Source organism: Rhipicephalus microplus, chromosome 3 (assembly GCF_043290135.1).
Source record: "Rhipicephalus microplus isolate Deutch F79 chromosome 3, USDA_Rmic, whole genome shotgun sequence".
In the NCBI taxonomy this organism is placed as follows: Eukaryota; Metazoa; Arthropoda; class Arachnida; order Ixodida; family Ixodidae; genus Rhipicephalus; species Rhipicephalus microplus.
The window spans coordinates 291,536,450-291,542,691 of NC_134702.1; the positions used below are offsets into that span (position 1 = coordinate 291,536,450).

Consider the following 6,242-nt stretch of genomic DNA (forward strand, 5'->3'; position numbering starts at 1 on the left):
GCGTAGGAGCCGTTATAACATTTTGACAATAATGCGAGCTTAACATTGATTCAAGTTCTAATTTAACACTGCTCTCAGCTAACATGTTGATGTTGAGGTCACCACCTAAAATCAAGGCATATTTTTTTTCACTCACAAATTCTAACAGTGAGTCTAAAAAAGAAAAAAACAAACGGACATTATTTGATGGAGGGCGGTAACATACACAAAACACTGATGTACCACATCTAACAGTGAGTATTTCATATAGAGGAGAAATGCAGGAGAATTCAGACATCAATTCACAGTCTATTTTACTTGAGATTAGCATAGCTACGCCACCACCCCTTTTGCCTGTGCGGTTCATGTAGTATGATTTATAAGTTGGAAACGTAAATACATCATCTTCCGAAGCAAACCACGTTTCCGAAAACATCACAACGTCAAAATTTACTTGTGCTTCACTAAAAAAATATTCGAGCTCATCCTGTTTATTCTTTCCCGATCTAAGGTTGAAATGAACGCAACTGAGGCTTTTTTCACAACAAGTGTCATACAAGTTTTTAAGATTAATAAGGTCTATAGGTGCGGTTAAGGGAAACATGTTAAGACGAGTATCAAAAGAATATCAGGAAGTAAACAATGCAATGCGGGGTAACAGTATCACAGCTTATCAAGGTCACCCAAACGACGAATGACAACCGCGCTATCACCCTCTCTTTTCCTAACGAGAATCTTGCCGTTGCAGTGCCATGAAAAACGATAGCCATTGTTCTGTGCCCAGTCTTTTGCGTTGCGCAGCAGCTCTCTGTTTTGCTGGGTCATGTTTTCAGTGATCGAAACATTCGAAGCATCTCTTAGGGCTTTCCGCCTTCCTAGCCACTTATCACGAATTGATTGCTGGGCAAATCGAACTATAATTCCGGGTGTTTTGTTTGGCTTTGCCGGAAGTCTGTGGATAGCGGCGATGTCATTCCCAGTCAGCTCTGGCAGGTTAGCAATCTTGGCCACATCATTCAACTTACACAGCAAATTCTCGTCTGGCGTAACCCGGATGCCGTGAACTTCTATGTTTAGTCTCCGACTACGAAACTCGAGATCATTCACCGTAGCTTTCAGTTGTTGAATATCACTTGAGGTGCAGTCCGCCTCTAATTTCCCAACGCGTCTGTTTAAGCTACTAATGTCCTTTTCCTGCTTAGCTTGACAGTTCAAGATGTCATCGTACTTTTGTGACAACAGCTGGATTGAGACCTTAATCTCACCAACCTGAGCCGGCAGCCCTGCTAAAGCATCAAGCCTCCTAGTTATATCTGCCAGGCAAATGGTTAACTCAGAGTCCACGCTAGTTTTCTCCCCACTTTTCGCTTTAGATGAACGGCAAGCAGCACATCGCCATGCCCTGCGACCGCTCTCTCCTTTAGTCTTAAATGTCGTCTCCGACCAGCCAGAACAACTGCCAACATGGTAAGAGGACTCACATTCGTTGCACTTCAGGACACGCCCATCACAGGGGAGGGGCTCATCACAAGACTGGCACGTGCTTGTCATGGTACGTTGTCCAGGCATTCACAGTAGCACTCAGTTCGCACTCAATTCGGGAGCATTCAATTAGGAAAAAGGCACATTATGCACAGAGAACTCAGCAAAGCACTGAAACACGGTGGCAACAGCGGTGGCGGTAAGGCGGTATTGAGAAATAAGCGAATTTACCAACCTGGGTAAGCAAAAAGAGCTGATTAGGCGAACGTCCTTTCACCGCCGCCGCCGCCACCCGTGTGTCCAGGTACGATGTCGACGCCGGAAACACGTAAACACTTCCGCAGGCTCAGTGACGTCAAGATGTGATTCCGTAGCCACGGCAACCGTTTTCAGGTAGTCTAATAAATGGAGGAAAATTGAACGTTGTAAAGGAGCGCCGCTTTGATAAATGGCTCCAGCGCAACGATTCCAACAAGGCAGGAACCCTAAAGCACCGGCCGCCGAAATGCAGGACACCAACCTGGGTAAGCAAAAAGAGCTGATTAGGCGAACGTCCTTTCACCGCCGCCGCCGCCACCCGTGTGTCCAGGTACGATGTCGACGCCGGAAACACGTAAACACTTCCGCAGGCTCAGTGACGTCAAGATGTGATTCCGTAGCCACGGCAACCGTTTTCAGGTAGTCTGGGTAAGCAAAAAGAGCTGATTAGGCGAACGTCCTTTCACCGCCGCCGCCGCCACCCGTGTCAAAGCTATCAGCCCAAAGAAAAAAAGCGCCGCACCACCATTGTGTGGGCTCGAACCTCCAACTTTTCGGTTAACAGCCGATCACGCTAGCCAATTGCGCCACGGAGACAGTCCTGCTTCACTCTCACCACCATCATAACATATCTTCAAAGCTATCAGCCCAAAGAAAAAAAAGCGCCGCACCACCACCGGGTGGGCTCGAAACTCCAACCTTTCGGTTAACTGCCGATCGCGCTAGCCAATTGCGCCAGGGAGACAGTCCTGCTTCACTCTCACCACCATCAGAACATATCTTCAAAGCTATCAGCCCAAAGAAAAAAAAGCGCCGCACCACCACCGTGTGGGCTCGAACATCCAACCTTTCGGTTAACAGCCGATCACGCTAGCCAATTGCGCCACGGAGACAGTCCTGCTCCACTCTCACCACCATCAGAACTTATCTTCAAAGCTATCAGCACAAAGAAAAAAAAAACCGCCCCAGCATCACCGGGTGGGCTCGAACCTCCAACCTTTCGTTTACCAGCCGATTGCGCTAGCCAATTGCGCCACGAAGACAGTCCTGCTCCACTCTCACCACCATCAGAACATATCTTCAAAGCTATTACCGCAAAGAAAAAAGCAACACACCACTCCCGCAAGGGCTCGAAACTCCAACCTTTCGGTTAACAGCCGATCACGCTAGCCAATTGCCCCACGGAGACAGTCGTGCTCCACTCTCACCACCGTCAGAACATTTCATCAGAGCTAACCCCCCACAGAAAAAAAAAGCGCCGCACCACCACCGGCTGCGCTCGAACCTCCAACCTTTCGTTTAACAGCCGATCGCGCTAGCCAATTGCGCCACGAAGACAGTCCTGCTCCACTCTCACCACCATCAGAACATATCTTCAAAGCTATTACCGCAAAAAAAAGCAACACACCACTTCCGGAAGGGCTCGAAACTCCAACCTTTCGGTTAACAGCCGATCGCGATAGCCCATTGCGCTACGGATGCAGTCTTGCTCGACTCTCACCATCATCAGAACATATCTTCAAAGCTATCAGCGCAAGGAAAAAAAAGCGCTGCACCACCACCAGGTGGGCTCGAACCTCCAACCTTTCGGTTAACAGCCGATCGCGCTAGCCCATTGCGCCACGGAGACAGTCTTGCTCCACTCTCACCACCATCAGAACATATCTTCAAAGCTATCAGCGCAAAGAAAAAAGCAACACACCATTCCCGGGAGGGCTCGAAACTCTAACCTTTCGGTCAACAGCCGATCGCGCTAGCCAACTGCGCCACGGAGACAGTACTGCTCCACTCTCACCACCATCAGAACATATCTTCAAAGCTATCAGCCCAAAGAAAAAAAAGGCGCCATACCACCACCGGGTGGGCTCAAAACTCCAACCTTTCGGTTAATTGCCGATCGCGCTAGCGAATTGCGCCATGGAGACAGTCCTGCACCACTCTCACCACCATCACAACATATCTTCAAAGCTATCAGCCCAAAGAAAAAAAAGCGCCGCACCACCACCGGGTGGGCTCGAACCTCCAACTTTTCGGTTAACAGCCGATCACGCTAGCCAATTGCGCCAGGGAGACAGTCCAGCTTCACTCTCACCACCATCAGAACATATCTTCAAAGCTATCAGCCCAAAGAAAAAAAAGCGCCGCACCACCACCGTGTGGGCTCGAACATCCAACCTTTCGGTTAACAGCCGATCGCGCTAGCCAATTGCCCCACGGAGACAGTCGTGCTCCACTCTCACCACCGTCAGAACATATCTTCAAAGCTATTACCGCAAAGAAAAAAGCAACACACCACTCCCGGGAGGGCTCGAAACTCCAACCTTTCGGTTAACAGCCGATCGCGCTAGCCCATTGCGCTACGGAGGCAGTCTTGCTCCACTCTCACCATCATCAGAACATATCTTCAAAGCTATCAGCGCAAGGAAAAAAAAGCGCTGCACCACCACCAGGTGGGCTCGAACCTCCAACCTTTCGGTTAACAGCCGATCGCGCTAGCCAATTGCGCCACGGAGACAGTCTTGCTCCACTCTCACCACCATCAGAACATATCTTCAAAGCTATCAGCAAAAAGAAAAAAGCAACACACCACTCGCGGGAGGGCTCGAAACTTTAACCTTTCGGTCAACAGCCGATCGCGCTAGCCAATTGCGCCACGGAGACAGTACTGCTCCACTCTCACCATCATCAGAACATATCTTCAAAGCTATCAGCCCAAAGAAAAAAAAGCGCCATACCACCGGGTGGGCTCGAACCTCCGACCTTTTGATTAACAGCCCATCGCGCTAGCCAATTGCGCCATGGAGACAGTCCTGCACCACTCTCACCACCATCAGAACATATCTTCAAAGCTATCAGCCAAAGAAAAAAAGCGCCGCACCACCACCGGGTGGGCTCGAACCTCCAACCTTTCGGTTAACAGCCGATCGCACTAGCCAATCGCGCCAAGAAGACAGTCCTGCTCCACTCTCACCACCATCAGAACATATCTTCAAAGCTATCAGCGCAAAGAAAAAAGCAACACACCACTCCAGGAGGGCTCGAAACTCCAACCTTTCGGTTAACAGCCGATCGCGCTAGCCAATGGCGCCACGGAGACAGTCCTGCTCCACTCTTACCACCATTAGAACATTTCTTCAAAGCTATCAGCCCAAAGAAAAAAGCGCCGCACCACCAACGGGTGGGCTCGAGCCTCCAACTTTTCGGTTAACAGCCGATCACGCTAGCCAATTGCGCCACGGAGACAGTCCTGCTCCACTCTCACCACCATCAGAACATATCTTCAAAGCTATCAGCCCACAGAAAAAAAAGCGCCGCACCACCACCGGGTGGGCTCGAACCTCCAACTTTTAGGTTAACAGCCGATCACGCTAGCCAATTGCGCCACGGAGTCCGTCCTGCTTCACTCTCACCACCATCATAACATATCTTCAAAGCTATCAGCCCAAAGAAAAAAAAAGCGCCGCACCACCACCGGGTGGGCTCAAACTACCAACTTTTCTGTTAACAGCCGATCACGCTAGCGAATTGCGCCACGGAGACAGTCCTGCTCCACTCTCACCACCATCAGAACATATATTCAAAGCTATCAGCCCAAAGAAAAAAAGCGCCGCACCACCATTGTGTGGGCTCGAACCTCCAACTTTTCGGTTAACAGCCGATCACGCTAGCCAATTGCGCCACGGAGACCGTCCTGCTTCACTCTCACCACATCATAACATATCTTCAAAGCTATCAGCCCAAAGAAAAAAAAAGCGCCGCACCACCACCGGGTGGGCTCAAACTACCAACTTTTCTGTTAACAGCCGATCACGCTAGCGAATTGCGCCACAGAGACAGTCCTGCTCCACTCTCACCACCATCAGAACATATATTCAAAGCTATCAGCCCAAAAAAAGCGCCGCACCACCATTGTGTGGGCTCGAACCTCCAACTTTTCGGTTAACAGCCGATCACGCTAGCCAATTGCGCCACGGAGACAGTCCTGCTTCACTCTCACCACCATCAGAACATATCTTCAAAGCTATCAGCCCAAAGAAAAAAAGCGCCGCACCACCACCGGGTGGGCTCGAGCCTCCAACTTTTCGGTTAACAGCCGATCACGCTAGCCAATTGCGCCACGGAGACAGTCCTGCTCCACTCTCACCACCATCAGAACATATCTTCAAAGCTATCAGCCCACAGAAAAAAAAGCGCCGCACCACCACCGGGTGGGCTCGAACCTCCAACTTTTAGGTTAACAGCCGATCACGCTAGCCAATTGCGCCACGGAGTCCGTCCTGCTTCACTCTCACCACCATCATAACATATCTTCAAAGCTATCAGCCCAAAGAAAAAAAAAGCGCCGCACCACCACCGGGTGGGCTCAAACTACCAACTTTTCTGTTAACAGCCGATCACGCTAGCGAATTGCGCCACGGAGACAGTCCTGCTCCACTCTCACCACCATCAGAACATATATTCAAAGCTATCAGCCCAAAGAAAAAAAGCGCCGCACCACCATTGTGTGGGCTCGAACCTCCAAC

The 6,242-nt window shown here is 50.1% G+C and overlaps 1 long non-coding RNA gene across 1 annotated transcript; it reads right to left on the reverse strand.

Annotated features, from left to right (window-relative positions):
* Positions 1–530: 530 nt before the first annotated feature.
* On the reverse strand, positions 531–2,195 carry LOC142804312 (uncharacterized). Its single transcript, XR_012894584.1, has 2 exons — positions 1,982–2,195; positions 531–1,859 (listed from the first exon to the last, which is right to left on the reverse strand). It is a non-coding gene; the product is annotated as an uncharacterized LOC142804312 (long non-coding RNA).
* Positions 2,196–6,242: the final 4,047 nt, after the last annotated feature.